The 17,602-nt window shown below is 37.2% G+C and overlaps 1 pseudogene; it reads right to left on the reverse strand.

The window, feature by feature from the left end:
• Positions 1-11,251: 11,251 nt before the first annotated feature.
• Positions 11,252-17,602, reverse strand: part of LOC140524331 (bromodomain testis-specific protein-like) — a 40,758-nt pseudogene continuing 34,407 nt past the window's right edge.

Genomic DNA, 17,602 nt, shown 5'->3' on the forward strand with positions numbered 1-17,602 from the left:
TAACTTTTATTCATGTTTCATTATATCAAAATCACTCAGAAGATTACTAGACACTGACCCAAAATGCTTAATCATTTGATCTTCCCTGAGTGATTAACACATTCAGTACATATATTTTTAAGGCATTTTAGTAGTGTCTTTAAAAAAAATGAAACATTTGCTGTATTGAATGTTGACTGCATTACATTTATCATGTTGGCTCTGGGAGGTCCTTAGAATTAGGCACGTTTTATAAAGGGAGAGAAAGATGCCATAGATATGCAATATCTTTTAAGTTTCTAAACTTAGTTGAAGAAAATACGCATACATATAGGATATTTACTAATATACTATTTTACTATTAGTACTTTACTAATACTAATAACTAAATTAGGACGTAATTCTGTATATTATATGTGATGACTTTGCAAAAGATTTCTCTACAGTATTGAATAAAAAAGATGTGTTGATATGGGTATGGTTTTTTTTTTATATAGATGTTGAAGACGTTCTAAAAAAAGCAGAAGGATCACAGAAAGACTGTGTTTTAAGTGGTAAGATGCCAGTACCATGGGAAAATAATCAGAGGAGATAAAACCCATCTTTAAGAACTGGTTAAAGAGGAAATAGAATTCATTTTATTTACTTTTTTTTATTTTGTAATGTTTAACAATCACTGCCATACAATTGTGATTTTATCCCCCCCACCTACCACCCACTGCCCCCCTCCCTCCCCACGACTGCATACAATTCTGTATAGATTCTACATATACTTTCCTATTGAGTATATTTTCACTATAGTCATGCTATGTAGTCAGACTAAGATAAATGAAAGAAATCGTATAACAAATCAGAACATGATACACAAACACATACACATACACAAACATGATCTGCTACAATATGTGAGTGACTTCCATATTTCTCTCTCTGAGTGTGGAAGGCATTTTGCCTTGAGATCCTCCATTGGGATTTTTTTTTTTTTTTTGGTAAGAAGTTCTTGTGTTATTACACAAATCTAAGTCTACCAGAAAAAACTCTCACATACTGTGGTTGTTGCTGTGCATAAAGTTCTCCTGGTTCTGCTCCTTTCACTCAGCATCAGGTCATATAAGTCCTTCCAGGCCTCTCTGAAGTCTTCTTGTTCATCATTTCTTATGGCACAATAGTACTCCATTACATTCATATACCATAATTTATTCAGCCATTCCCCAATTGATGGACATCCCCTTGACTTCCATTTTTTGGCAACTACATAGAGTGCAGCTATAAATATTTTTGTACATGTGGAACCCTTTCCCATTTTTATGATCTCTTGGGGATATAGTCCTGGTAGCGATATTGCTGGGTCAAAGGGTATGCACATTTTTGTAGCCCTTTGGGCATAGTTCCAAATTGCTCTCCAGAATGGTTGGATGCGCTCGCAGCTCCACCAACAATGAATTAGTGTTCCAACTTTCCCACATCCTCTCCAGCATTTATCATTTTCTTGGTCTGTCATGTTTGCCAATCTTATAGGTATGATGTGGTACCTCAGAGTTGTTTTGATTTGCACCTCTCTAATCAATAGTGATTTAGAGCATTTTTTCATATGATTATAGATAGCTTTAATTTCTTCCTCTGAAAATTGCCTGTTCATATCCTTTGACCATTTATCAATTGGGGAATGACTTGTATGATTATACATTTGGATCAGTTCTCTATATATTCTAGAAATGAGGCCTTTATCCCCAAGCTTAGCTGTAAAAATTCTTTCCCAATTTACTACATCCCTCCGGATTTTGGTTGCATTGGGTTTGGTTGTGCAAAAACTTCTGAGTTTACTGTAATCAAAGTTATCCATTTTGCATTTCATAATGCATTCTATCTCTCCTTTAGTAAAGAATTCTTCCCTTCTCCATAGATCTGATAAATACACTATTCCTTGCTTCTCCAGTTTATTCATGGTATCAATCTTTATACCTAAATCATGTACCCATTTGGACTTTATTCTTGTGTACGGTGTCAGGTATGGGTCTATGCCTAATTTCCGCCACACTGTTATCCAGTTTTCCCAGCAATTTTTGTCAAACAATGAGTTCTTATCCCAGAAGCTGGGGTCCTTGGGTTTATCAAACAGAAGGTTGCTATATTCCTTGCCTACTGCATCTTGAGTGCCAAGTCTATTCCACTTGTCTACCTCTCTGTTTCTTAGCCAATACCAAGTGGTTTTGATAATTGCTGCTTTATAGTACAGTTTGAGGTCTGGTAGCGCTAGGCCACCTTCCCAAGCATTTCTTTTCATTAGTCCCTTTGATATTCTGGACCTTTTGTTTTTCCAAATGAATTTTGATATTATTTTGTCCAGCTCTAGGAAGTAATTGTCTGATAGTTTAATTGGTATGGCACTAAATAGGTATATTAATTTGGGTAGAATTGTCATTTTTATTATATTAGCCCGGCCTACCCATGAGCAACTAATGTTTTTCCATTTACTTAAATCTGACTTTATTTGTGCCAAAAGTGTCTTGTAATTGTGTTCATATAATCCCTGGGTTTGTTTTGGCAGGTAGACTCCTAAGTATTTTATACTGTCTACCCTAACTTTAAATGGGATTTCTCTTTCTATCTCTTGCTGTTGGACTTTGTTGCTAATATATAGGAATGCAGAAGATTTGTGTGGGTTTATTTTGTACCCTGCAACTTTGCCAAAGTTGTTTATTAATTCTAGTAATTTTTTACTTGAATCTCTGGGATTCTCTAGGTAAATCATCATATCATCTGCAAAGAGTGATAACTTAGTTTCTTCTTTGGCTATTTTAATTCCTTGGATATCTTTATCTTGTCTAATTGCTACAGGTAACATTTCTAGTACCATATTAAATAATAGTGGTGATAATGGACAACCTTGTTTCACCCCTGATCTTATTGGGAATGCATCTAGCTTATCCCCATTGCATATAATGCTTGCTGAAGGTTTTAGATAGATACTGCTTATTATTTTATGGAAAGTTCCCTTTATTCCTACATTCTCCAATGTTTTTAGTAGGAATGGATGTTGTATTTTGTCAAAAGCTTTTTCTGCATCTATTGAGATAATCATGTGGTTTTTGTTAGCTTTGTTGTTGATGTGATCGATAATGCTAATAGTTTTCCTAATATTGAACCAGCCCTGTAGTCCTGGTATGAATCCTACGTGATCATAATGTATTAATCTCGTGATAAGATGCTGTATTCGTTTTGCTAGAATCTTATTTAAAATTTTTGCATCTATATTCATTAGGGAAATTGGTCTATAATTTTCTTTCTCTGTTTTGTCTCTTCCTGGTTTGGGTATCAAAACCATATTTGTATCATAGAAAGAATTTGGGAGGACTCCTTCTTCCCCAATTTTCAAGAATAGTGTATGTAGTATTGGAATTAACTGTTCTTTAAATGTTTGATAGAATTCACTGGTGAATCCATCTGGCCCTGGAGATTTTTTCCTAGGGAGTTCATTGATGGCTTGTTCAATTTCTTTTTCTGAGATGGGGTTGTTTAAGTATTCAACTTCCTCTTCTGTTAATCTGGGCAATTTGTATTTTTTAAAATATTCATCCATCTCATTTAGATTATCGAATTTGTGGGCATAAAGTTGGGCAAAGTAGTTTCTAATTATTGTTTTAATTTCCTCCTCATTGGAGGTGAGTTCACCCCTTTCATTTTTAATATTAGTAATTTGGTTTCTTCTTTCTTTTTTTTAATCAGATTGACCAAAGGTTTATCAATTTTATTAGTTTTTTCATAAAACCAACTATTGGTTTTATTTATTAATTCAATAGTTTTCTTAATTTCAATTTTATTAATCTCTCCTTTGGTTTTCAGTATTTCTAATTTGGTATTGACTTGGGGATTTTCAATTTGTTCTTTTTCTAGCTTTTTCAACTGCAAGCCTAAGTCATTGATCTCCTCTTTCTCTATTTTATTTATGTAAGCATTCAGAGATATAAAACTTCCCCTAATAACTGCTTTTGCAGTATCCCATAAGTTTTGGTATGTTGTCTCACTATTGTCATTCTCTCGAATGAAATTGTTGATTGTTTCTATGATTTCTTCTTTAACCCAACCCTTCTTTAGAATTAGATTATTTAGTTTCCAACTGATTTTTGGTTTCTCTTTCCATGGCCTTTTATTACATGTAATTTTTAATGCATTATGATCCGAAAAGGATGCATTGATTATCTCTACCTTTCTGCACTGGATTGTGAGATTTTTATGTCCTAGTACATGGTCAGTTTTTGTAAATGTTCCATGTACCGCTGAGAAAAAAGTATATTCCTTTCTATTCCCATTTTATTTTCTCCAAAGATCTATCATATCTACCTTATCCAGAGTTTTATTTACCTCCTTAACCTCTTTCTTGTTTATTTTGAGGTTGGATTTATCGAGTTCAGAGAGGGGGAGGTTGAGGTCCCCCACTAGTATAGTTTTGCTATCAATTTCTTCCTTCAACTCCCCCAACCTCTCCTCTAAGAATCTGGATGCTATACCACTTGGAGCATACATGTTTAGTAATGATATTGCTTCATTGTCTATGGTGCCTTTTAGCAGGATATAGTTTCCGTCCTTATCCCTTTTGATTAGATCTATTTCTGCTTTTGCTTTGACTGAGATTAGGATTGCTACTCCTGCCTTTCTTACATGAGCTGAAGCACAATATATTCTGCTCCATCCTTTGACCTTTATCCTATGTGTATCCCCCCGTTTCAAATGTGTTTCTTGTAAGCAGTATATTGATGGATTATGGCTTTTAATCCATTCTGCTATCCGTCTCCGTTTTATGGGAGAGTTCATTCCATTCACATTCACAGTTATGATTACAATCTGTGTATTTCCCTCCAACCTCTTTCCCACCATTTGTGCTTTTAGCTCTCCTGTCTCCCTTCCCCTCCTCAATAGTATTCACTTTTCTCCCCCTCCTCCTGCAGCCTTCCCCTCCTTCTTTTGACCCCCCTCCCTTTTAGTTCCCTTTACTCTTATTGCTTCTTTCCTCCCTTTTAGCCACCCTCCCCTTTCTTCCCCCTTCCCCTCCTACTACCTATAGAGCTAGTTAGGCTTATCTACTTAAGATTATTGTTCCCTCCTTTGAACAAATCAGATGAGAGTACCTCTCAAACAATGCTCATCTCCCTCCCCTCCTTCCCTCTACTATAGTTTTGTACTTCTTCCTGTGATATAATTTGCCATTTTCTGCTTCCCCCTTTCCACACCTCCTATTACATTCCCTTCTCATACTTAAATCATATTTTTGACATGACATCATTTACTTTATGCCCGTTCCCTCTACATATATCCCTTTTATCGTAATAGCTGCACAGTTCTCAAGATTAGCAGGTATCATCTTCCCTTATAGGGAGGTAAACAGTTTTCCCTAATTGAGTAGCAAGTTTTTGTTTTTGTTTTTTCCCCTCTGTTTACCTTTTTATGATTCTCTGGAGACCTGCATTTGAAGATCAAATTGTCTATTGAGTTCTGGTGTTTTGGTCAGGAAGCTCTGGAAATCCCTTATTTCGTTGAATGACTTTCTCCTTGCCTGAAATGTTATGCTGAACTTTGCTGGGTAGTTGATCCTTGGTTGAAGTCCCAACTCCTTTGCCTTACGGAATATTGGGTTCCAATTCTTTCGATCTTTTAATGTAGAAGCTGCAAGGTCCTGTGTGATCCTGACTGTGTGTCCTTGATATTTGAATTGTTTCTTTCTGGCTGCTTGTAGTATTTTCTCCTTCACTTGATAGCTCTGGAATTTGGCAACTATATTTCTTGGGGTTTTGAGTTTGGGATCCCTTTCGGGAGGGGAACGGTGGATTCTTTCGATGACTATTTTGCCCTCTGAGTCTAGTACTTCTGGACAGTTTTCCTTGATGATTTCTTGGAAGATATTGTCCAGACTCTTTTCTTCATCATGGGTTTCTGGCAGGCCAATAATTCTTAGATTTTCTCTCCTGGATCTATTTTCCAGGTCAGTTGTTTTTCCAATTAAATATTTTACATTTTCTTCTATCTTTTCATTCTTTAGATTTTGTTTGACTGATTCTTGTTGCCTCATTGAGTCATTAGTTTCTACTTGCCCAATTCTAATCTTCATCGTAGTGTTTTCTTCAGTTAGCTTTTCCATCTCCTTTTCCATCTGACCAATTTTTCCCTTTAGGGAGCTATTTTCTACATTTAATTTTTGTACTTCTTTTTCCAATCGACCAATTTTCCCAGTTAGGTTTTGGGTTTCCTTTTCCATCTGATCAATTTTCCCAATTAGGTTTTGGGTTTCCTTTTCCATTTGATTAGCTCTTCCTTTTAGGGAATTATTCTCTCCAGTTAATTTTTGAACTTCCTTTTCCATTTCTTCAATTTTCTTTTTCAGGGTGATGTTCTCATCAGTGAATTCTTTTTTTATAGTTTTAAAATCATTGGCCAGTTTTTCTTTTATATCCTTCTTCAGACGTTCCAGGTAATCTAGTTGTGCTTGCGAGAAATTCATAGTCCCATCTGAGGTTTCAGATGGAAGTACAGTCTCAGCTCTAACCTCTTTGGTGTTTGTGTTTTGGTCCTTATCCCCATAGAAAGATTCTATGGTTTTTTCACTTTTCGTCTGCTTTTTCCGATTCATCATGTTGGCTGAGTGTTGTAGCTTTTGGTTCTTTCAGTCAGAAGGTACAGATCTTTAAGTTGAGCTGATGTGTGTCTGGGCTAAAAGCAGGCTTTTGTTTTTTGTTTCCCCAATTAACCTTGGGGTTAGCTTGTTAGGTGTGTGGGAGGTGTGGTCTGGTCTCAGGATATCTCCTCAGCTGACTTGAGGCAAAGGCAAGGTCAGGGGATGGTAATCCCAGCTTCCCTATTGTCTTCCCTTTTCCCCTGGAGGGCTGGGGCACGCCTAGAAGCTAATGCGTGTTCCCGCCCCTCCTGGGGCTCGTCTCCCGGCTCTGAGGCTTGCCTGGGTCTCAGTGCGAATTTTCTCTGCCCTGGGTCATCTGTCCCTGAAGATCGCCTCCACCACAGTAGGAAGAATCCCCCTTTGCCACTTTTCCAGCCTCTGGTGTTATGAGACCACCTGCCCCATTCTGCTGTTCCCGCTGATCCAGGATTAATCTGGGGAAGAATTTTATGGTTCCCTCACGGTCATCAGGGGGGAGGAGAGAGCACTTACTGATCACTCTGCCATCCCAGTTCCTGGAAGTTCAAGTAGTGACCCACCGAAGTCCGTCTTCAGGCTGAAGATTTCAAGGGCTGCTGCGCTGATGTCTGGCACTCAGCGGCTCTCACCAGCTCGGCCTGGCTTATCTCCTGCTCCGCTGGTCTCGCCCGCCACTCTCGGGCTCCTCTGGTCCCCTCCGCCCTGCCGCGCCGACCACGCTGCGCTGTGCGCCGGGGTCTTACCCCCGCGGAACAGATCCCTCCCTTGGACCCTCCGGTACAGCCTGGGCTCCGAATCCGTCAAAGTCCGTCACCCACTGGATTTTACACCTCCAAAGTCTGGTCAGACTCTCCCCTCAGAGATATCCAGAGGAGTTTTTCCAGGAGCTTAGGTGAGTCGTTGCTTTCACTCCGCCATCTTGTCTCCCTGTGTGTCTAGAATTCATTTTAAGGAATATGAATGGCACTTCTCACGGGTACATGAAATGTGTTCATTTATATATGGCTACAACTGAGGAAGTAACAGATGGCATAGGAGAGTTGATCCATAAAAACATAAGTACATTTGCATGCATAAAATTTAAGTATCTGGCAATTGTTCTTCCAGTAGAGGTGTTACCTCCGCAAATTTGCATGGAGTGTTTCTCGTGTTAAGAAGAACACCACGGGATTAATCCCATCCACTGTAATCTCCAAATGTAGTGATCTCTCCCTTTTATAAATACGTATATGTATATCATTCCCTCAATAGTTGTTTATGTGTTACCTTATATTAAAAATGAAATTCCTCTATTTTGCATTGGCTTCCTATTGAGGCTGTAAATTCTTCACGGAGAGAGGGCATGTCTTACACAAAGTCTTTGCAACCTACTGAGGACCTACTATAGTGTAATTAGCATAATTAACATGCACTAGTTGATGATGTAAGTTTTGAACAAGGAAGAAACTGTAATCTGACTGAAAGCTGACATACTGAAAACTTGCATGCTCAGGGACATTAGACGAAAAAGGCTGCCAGTTTTCCCTGATCACAAATAAAATGAGGTAATTTGTACTGCCAAAGATGGACTCTAACTTATTACTTCCTTGCTTTACCTTCGAGGGCTCGGTCCACACCTAGTTTTTTGACTGCAGCCTGAAGCCAAAAGCTTTGGAAGGTTAATATTTCCATCAATGTGCTCCTAAAAGAAGGAGGGAAATGAAGACAATGAGTGATAGGGGAGTTAAATGGAAAGCAAAACTTATTTCTTTGCTATACTGATTTCTGAAACTTAGAAAAATTTCTCAAACATAAAAATGCAAAAGAAAAGAAGTTTCCATAAGAATGAGACTGGCCCTCACAATAATTTCTTAGTTAAGACAAGTAAACTGAAATGAACCAGGTTAAGAGAACACTTTTTTAAAATTAGGAAGTGCTTATGAAAATGTGGGAGGCCGTGATTAGTTTAACATAATCGACAATGGTCACTATGTTTTTGGAGCAGAGACAGTAGCATTTATCATGTGTCTAACATGTGCCTAAAATAAAGGCCACAAAGCTAAAAGATTTACAATTATTATCTCATTTGATTCTTACACCAATCCTGGGAAATAGCTGTTGTTATTATCCCCCAAATGAGAAAGATTAAAGGAGTTGTGTCACACAGATAGCATCTGAGGCCACATTTGATTTCAGATCTTTCTAACCCCAGGCTCAACTTTCTATCCATAATTCCTTCAAAGTACCTCTAAGTGGAAAAGAATCTCATCCTCAAAAATTCTGTTTTTGACCACATTGGCTTAAATTTCACTTACTTTATCACGTATGATGGGTACTAGGTTGAAAATATGTTTCGAAGAACATCGCTATTATCCACTTCCATACTTTTTGGTTGGCATAATGATGAATAGCACACATAACTACATACAAATATGAGAAAGCAACCAAGAATGGAGAAATCTATTTGATGGTAATAAAGTGAACACTTTAGGAAAATTTCACTACAATGTTATTCTACGCTTAACTTTGCCTTCATTGTAATAATTTCCAATAATAATAATAGTGACAATACAATAATTATGTCCTGAATATGTATTTTGTCATTGAGGGCTCTGGGAAATTGAAAATGTGTTTAAAAAAATCAGACTAGAAAAACTCAAAATGCTTTAGTCCAAATGTCACCTTGCAACAATTTTAATTTTAGCTTAACTTTCAACTCATGGCAAAGTCCACAAATAAATCTTTAGTTTTCTTCTTCTTCTTCTTCTTCTTCTTCTTCTTCTTCTTCTTCTACTACTACTACTACTAGTACTACTGCTAATACTCGTACTCCTGCTACTAGAATTACTGCTACCACGACTCTTACAACTACTCCTACTACTTTTACTACTACAATAATAAAATTACTTCTACTGCTAACATGCTGAGAAAAGGAATCCTTTCAAAAATACCAAAGTATAAGTAATCCCTGTCTTCTAGGAACATTTTTCTAGTTGAGTTACAAAGACTTAGAAAAAAGAAATGATAGTTTGATAACAGATGTGAACACCATAATGAATATACAGTTAAATCCTAAATTATGTGATATCTGATAACATGTGGAATTCAGGAGATAAAGAAAGCAAGAGAGGTGAAAAGTCCAAAAAGGAGCATGGCAATACATTCGGTCAAAAGTCTCTTGAAGTTGAAGAGTAGAGTAGGAGTAGTTGTTGTAGTAGTAGTAGAGGTAGTAGTGGTAGTAGTAGTAGCAGCAGCAGCAGCAGCAGTAGTACTAGTAGTAGTGGTAGCATCAGTAGTAGCATTAGTATTAGTAGTAGTAGTTTTCAGAAAATTTATAATGTTGGTGAAAAAAGAGAAACATCATACTGAACATACTTTTCATTAACCAGGTACAAATTACCGATTGCGTAATTTGATTTTAGTTTTCTTTATTTCCTTCTGTATTTTTTTCTGATTTTCATTATCCATTCGATAAAATTGCTGTGAAACTGCGGTCTGCAATTGATATTTGAGGGAAAGACGAAATTTTGTTGCAGGTATCTGACTTTAGACTGATAGAAATATGTCCAAATAATTTCTGTTAAAGATTTCATAAATCAATATTAGCTTCCAGAATCTGCAATTTTGGACACTGTGCAAGAATAAGTGCCAAAGCAATAAAAAAATGGAGATAAATGAAAAAATTCTAGGGAAGCACAATTAAAAAATAAGATTAATAACACAAAAAACTTAATGCTACATGCATAAACATAATCCTTTTGAACAGAATTTACTGTCCTCAATTTTCCAGAAAAGTGGTGGTTCATGTTAGGAATTTCACTAAAAATATGATACAATCTTTAGTGTTTCAAAAATTAGTTCAGAGCAGTCTGAGTTGCAACTACTCAGACCATTCAGCATGTTTACATTCTTGTAAAACATATAATGGTAATATGCTCTAGTATCTCAAAAGAGATGTCTGATTTGAATTGTGATATTATTCCTAGCATGACATTGTAGAATTTTTCTTAAGTTTTAGCATTTCAAATAATTTATTCCAGTGCAGTATTAAAATGGAACATTAGGAATATTGTTAGAACAATAAATTTATCAGTATTTCTGCATTAATGATTTCCCCTATCAATATTTATTGTCAAAATTTCATGCAGTACATAATTTCTTTCAGCAAAGTGAGCCATCTAGCCTAAAAGATGATTTTAAAATTTTATTTGTATAATTTTATTTTCATTTTATTTTTATATTTAAGATTATTTTCATTTGTTTATTTAATTACCTGTATTTTATTACACTAATTTATTACATTCATATTAAATAAGAGACTATTGTGTCATTATTTTCTTATCATATGTCATATTATTGATTCTCATGCTCCTTTCTTACATAGCAGAATTTTTACAATAAAGTTAAAAATGTCTGCCTGCCGAAAATTTAAATTCCTTAATTAATTTGATCAAAATTAGTTTAACTTCCATTTCTGAAAGTTAAATGCTTCTCAAATACATTATTTAAAGACCTACCTCTGCTCAGCTTTCTCATTTTCATATTTACATATTTGCTCTTTAAATTGGTTACATTCACTGATTTAACCATTTTTTTCTCTCTTCTATCACAAGAACTTCCTTTTTAGTATCAGCATAAACTCTATTGAAGAGATCAAGAAACTGTACCTGGGCAAGACTCAATAGCTTTTCTTGAAGGATGACTGTCTTTTGGGTGTCTTCAAGCTGTAGCTGAAGTGACATAGTTTCACACTGAATTTGGGCACATATTTCTTGGATAGAGTCGTTTTTGACAGTATGTATTTTTGCGTATTTTTCCCAAATTATTTACTTATTTTTAATCTTCAACATGCATTTCCACAAGATTGTGAGTTTTAAATTTTCTCCCTATCTCTCCCCTCTCCCACCCCAAAACAGCGTACATTCTCATGACCCCTTCCCCCAGTCTCCCCTCCCTCTGTCACACCCCTTCTTTCCCATATCTCTATATTCTCTCTTTTCCAGTAGGGCAAGATACATTTCTATACCCCATATAAATTTCTACACCCCATTACCTGTATTTCTTATTCCCAGTTATGTGAAAAAACAATTCACAAGAGTCATTTCTGAAACTCCTCAAAACTGATTGCTTGTAATTACTTCCTCCTCCCATTTACCCTCCCTTCTCTCATCTCCCAAACCCTACTTATCCCTTTCCCCCATACTTTCCTGTAGTGTAAGATAAATTTTCATGCCAAACTGAGTTTGCATGTTCTTCGCTCTTTAAATCATACATGATGAGAGCAAGCTTCATTTTTTCCCTCTCACCTCTGCCTTACCATAAGTTTGTTTACATATCATCTCTTCCTATTTAAGTCAATCTCTGCCCTCTCTCCCTCTCTCTCCCCCTCTCTCCATATATACGTATATACTTACATATATATATATATATATATATATATATATATATACATATATGTGTGTGTGTGTGTGTGTGTGTGTGTATAACCCCTTCAACTACCAAATACTGAGAAAAGTTTCAAAAGTTACAAATATTATCATTCCATGTAGGAATGTAAATATTTCAGGTTAGTATATAGCTTATGATTTCTCTTCACTGTTTACCTTTTTATGCTTCTCTTGTTTCTTGTGCTTGAAAGTCTGATTTTCCATTCAGCTCTGGTCTTTTCGTCAAGAATGCTTGAAAGTCCTCGATTTCATTGAATGACCCTTATTTTTCTCTTAAAGTATTATATTTAGTTTCGCATCCTAGGTGATCTTTCGGTTTAGTCCTATTTCCTTTGACATCTGCAATATCATATTGCAAGCACCTTGATCCCGTAATGTAGAAGCTTCCAGATCCCGTGTTGTCCTCATTGTGTTGCTGCAATACTCAAATTGATTCTTTCTGGATGCTTGAAATATTTTCTCTTTGACCTGGGATCTCTGGAATTTGCCTACAATATTCCTAGGTGGTTTTTTTTTCAAATCACTTTCAGGAAGTGATTGGTGGATTCGTTCAGTATTTATTTTGCCCACTGGTTCCACAATATCAGGGCAAGTTTCCTTGATAATTTCATGAAAGGTGATGTCTAGGCTCTATTTTTGATCATGGCTTTCAGGTAGTTCCTTAATTTTTAAGTTGTCTCTCCTGGACCTGTTTTCCAGGTCAGTTGATTTTCCAGTGAGATATTTCACATTATCTTCTTTACTTTTCATTGTTTTGGTGGTGTTTTGTAATTTTTTGGTTTCTCATAAAGTCATTAGCTTCCATCTGCTCCTTTCTGATTTTTCAAAGACTATTTTCTTCAGTGAGATTTGGAACCTCCTTTTCCATTTCACTAATTGTGCTCTTTAAAGCATTCTTCTCCTCATTGGCTTTTTGGGCTGCTTTAGCCATTTGAGGTAGTCTATTTTTAAAGGTGCTAAATTTTTCAGTATTTTTTTGGTTGTCTTTTTGCAAGCTGTTGACTCGTTTTTCATGATATTCTTGCATTACTCTCATAACACTTCCCAATTTTCGTCACCTATCTTAGCTGATTTTGAAAATCATTTTTGACCTCTTATATGGCCTGAGACCACTGCATATGTATTTTAGAGGTTTAGGATGTAGAAGACTTGACTTCCCTTGATGTTATGCATTATTCTTCCTCATCCAAAGAATGGAAGAAATACCCGTTCACAAAGAAAATAGTCTTTTATACTGATGTTTTTTCCCTTGTTTGAACTTTTCCCCAGCCAGTTTCTTGACTTTTGAATCCTTAATCAAGAGAAGGGTATACTCTAGGTACATGTAAGTTCTCAGTGCCTGCGAGGTGGCAAAAACAAGGGGGAGGGATTGATTCCTCTCCTGGCCTCTGATCAGGTCTTGAGCAGTATTCCCTCTACAGAGACTCCACCAACTCCACCACACCAGCTACCACTCCTTCTCACCCCAAGGTCCCCACTCAGGATTGAGATCCACATCAGTTTCTCAATTCACCCAGGGGTTTAGGCCAGGGCTCCAACAATGGAAGATGCAGCTGCCTGGGTCCTGCATTAGACTGTTGCATTCCCTTCTCACCCAAATGAAAGAGCTTTCTCACTGACCTTTGAAGCTGTCTTTGGCATTTGTGAGTTGAGGAATATGGGACATGCAGCTGCTGCTGGTGCTTTCTTGAGGCCTGCTCCAGTCTTGTCCCTGTCACTGTGCCACCTATTCTGTGGTTCACTCTGCACAGCATGACAGACCTTTTCTGTGTACTTGCAGGCTGCTCTGGGCTGGAAATCTCTTTCAATCTGACATTTTGTGGCTTGTGCTGCTCTAGAATTTGTTTAGATTTAATTTTTACACGTATCTAATGGGCTGTGGGAGGAGAGTGCTAGAGGTGCGTGCTTCTACTCCATCATCTTGACCATGCCCCTTTGACAACACATTTGATCGGTTCATTCTTTTCCTGTTCTATTGTGTTTTCAAATTCCTTTGCCTTCTGTTTTTCATGGTGCAATTCTCTCTGTATGATTTCTCAAATGGATGTCTTTTTTCTGAGGGAATCATGTACATGGTACACCACTTTTTCTAACCTACTGGTGATGTTCACCTTTAGAGAGCTCTTAAGAAAGGAAACCACGGTTTTCTCTTAGGCTAGAAAAGTCATGACTTAGTTTGTGTTGTAAACGAAGCTATTCTTCACGTTGTCCCTGAAAGGAATTTTCAAGAGCTCTCTCTGATGTCCCATTTGGCTCATGAGCATGAACAGCAAAAATCAGAAGGGAACAGTATGATGCAATTTCTTTCTCTAGACTGCTGTCCTTCCCTTTGCATTGTTTAATTTAGAGTTCAGCACTGCATTCCCAGTTGTCAGAACTTTTATTTTTTCCACCCTAGTGGAATATGAATTTTATTAATGCTTCTTTAATCAGTTGTAATTCCTTTTGAAGTTCATCATTCTTTACTTTTAAAACTTCAGTGTCTTCTATATATTGATTTTATTTTTCCTGATCCTTAATCATTTCTGTGTCTACATCCACTTTGAACGTGGCAAATTCATCCTGTATGATTCCATTTTTATCCAAAAGATATTTTTCTTTTTCATTCCTAACAGGAACCTAAACATAATAAACAGAAAATATGTTACTCAAGATCAATTCATGTATTGTGAGTTTTGCTTAGAAATTCAAAATCAACCCCAGGAGGCCAAGAAGGATAGTGTTTTCAGTAAACTGAGGATGTTTCATCTATTTCACATTTCTGTCAGACTCAATTTTCCTAAAGAACAGGTCTTAAAAGTGCTTCATCAGTCAGAAAATATGGACTGTAATTTTAAGCCCACAAAGCTGTCTGCTTTCGGTATATTTGATTTCTTTTGCTCTATCCATTCTATCCCACACGGATTAGTCACGGTGTTACAATAAAAGTAACAAAACCTAATTATTTATGTGGGCCTTCTAAGGTTTTTCAAAAGTACTTTCAAAACATCATGTCACCTACAACTTGGATGACCCTTATGAGACACATATTTGTAGTCATCCTCCCCATTTTGCTGATGAGAATTTATGAATGAAATATCCCACACCAGAGACAACGTTTTGTAGGCTTGCTTTCCATGAGGAACCTGATGATAGTCACAGTCACTATAAAGTGACATGCCTTTAGCAACCCTTTATTACTGTGATAAGCTGATGGAGATTTCACATTTTCAAACGTTTTATTAAGCTATCGTCCCTGTTTTCGTCAACTGTTAATATCTCTGGAACATTACCAGTCTATGAGAGTCTTGTACAAGTTCACATACTTGAAGGTGGGAAGGAAAGATTGGGATGGAAAGCAAGGCAAATGGACCTGGCAGTACAAATCACACGTTGCTGTTGCATGCAACAAATACTCCATAAAGAGAACAGTTCTGGTCTTTCAAGGAACAGGTGTGCCACCTACACAGAGAGATGGAAAAGGGACACTAACCTGAATGGGAATCGCTGCTATTAGAAGATGTCGAGTTGCTGCTGCTGCTACCCCAGGGTGAGGAGCTGCTGCCACCGCCGTCGCTGCTGCTGCTGTTCTGGCTCAACCTTGTGCCCGCCCCCCGCGTGGCCTTGGACACTTGTGTTTTCACAGTGTGACATTTCCTGGGTCTCTTTCTCAGACACACCATAACGTATTTTTCTACTTCTCTCAGGACTGATGCTTTTGGTGTTTCAAAATCAATTTCTATCTTGTCAGGATTAGAATTCAGTAAAGATGATTCTCCTGACACTATTATGTGGACGACTCACACAAGTTTATCTCTGCGGCGTTTGTTGATAGCCAAGCTTAACTGCCTTTTCTCATCATAGTTCCTAGGCTTAGCATTATCTTCCTCCCCAGATTTATTGCCAACATTTGTTCCTTGAATTGTTTGGCAGGCAATTTTTCAGCTCTTTCTGTAGTTATTTGCTTATTTTTTTCCCTCTGACTTTCATCTTTCTTGATACATTTCTTTGTTTCTTTCTGCTTCTGTCTTTTAGATCTTTCATTCTTTTTCTTCAACTTATGGTAAGGTACTTTAGACAGAACTTGCACGTGTTGATGAATACATTTAAGTTGCTCCTGAAGTTTTGCACTCGCTCATCAGGAGACTCTCCAAAAGAGTTGTCTTCAAAGGAAGCACCACTGCTACTTTCTCTACAGAATGCTTTGGTGACATCCGTTTCTATATAGCACATAGACATTCTTGCAATGGGTTCATCTGTGATCTTGGAAACTGAATCTCAAAAACATCTGAAGTGTTGTTGCCATCACTACCACCTCAAGATCTGGTAGGTTATACTTGGAGCAATTCATAAACATTAACTGAACATCTGCAGCAAATTCACGTGCATCCTTACATTTCTGGTTATACCTTTTTCTTTAGTTGTGCCAAGGTCCATTGGATTTTTGACAACATCATTGTACTTATGGAGTTCTAGAGCAACAGGCTTATGGAAAGGTCAAGTATATGCTACCTTGTCCTTTGAAAACATTTCTTCAAGAATTTCATTACGGTATTTTAATTACTCAGTTAATTTAACATGTTCCCAACTCTATATTTTTGCTGAGAATCTGGTATGATATTCTTCCCTACTTTTTCTATTACAAGTGGTATTTTAGCAGATTTGTGCTCAACCAGGCTTGATGAAGATTCGCTACTTGATGTATCTATCCACGTTATACAGGTTGTAGTATCTGCTTTCCTTTTCACACCCCTTTTAACTTATGTTACAGTTGTGTGTTATAGCGTGGTGGAGCGGCTTTAGCAATGTGCAATGCAGAAAGTAATGTCTCAGGACATACTGGAGATGGAATCACTTGCTGTTTAGCTACCTTTTCTGATGCCCTAGGGAATGGTTTTTCTTTCATAGTGGAAACTCCTAAAGATTGTTGAGTACCTTTTCATTTTCTTTTCCTTTCCACCTGCCACTAGTTGTTCTGAAGGCATTTGAGACAGTTTTTGCAGAAACAGTATCTCTAAGACTTGTGTCATTAGAACAATGTCATCACCTGGCTTGCAAAACAATTGCAAAACAATATTTTCAAGTCTTCTATACATTCTGAGGCTTCCGCATAGTATTTATGTTCCAAGAGCTTTAGGAGGCTGTAATAATCTGGGAGAGTGAGCTTGGCCGCATCCACAGTCTGCTGGAAGGGTAAAGAGAAACTGTGCTGCCATAGAGCCTTCAGGACAATCTTCTGCAATTACTGCAGTTGGTTTGTGAGGAGGCCAGTCTTTCTGGCATTTATGTACTCTGGTGGAAGGGGGTTGGCAATAGCCATCTGTTGGCTTGACAGAGACATTCTGAACAGCTTTTTCCTGATGGAGTGTTGTCTTCCATATATTTGTATCGCCACTCACCCATCGGCGTTACTGCTCACTTGAAATGGTGACCAGCCTGAGTCATTTTGGAAGTAGTAGCTTCTATTTCTTTGTTCATTCATGGAGGTTTATTCAGAATTCCATCTTGCAAAGAACTGACACTCAGACCCTGCCTTTGTCTTTGAGTGTCATTTTGCTCTTCTTCAACCTGG

The sequence above is a fragment of the Notamacropus eugenii genome, chromosome 2, assembly GCF_028372415.1.
Source record: "Notamacropus eugenii isolate mMacEug1 chromosome 2, mMacEug1.pri_v2, whole genome shotgun sequence".
NCBI lineage: Eukaryota > Metazoa > Chordata > Mammalia > Diprotodontia > Macropodidae > Notamacropus > Notamacropus eugenii.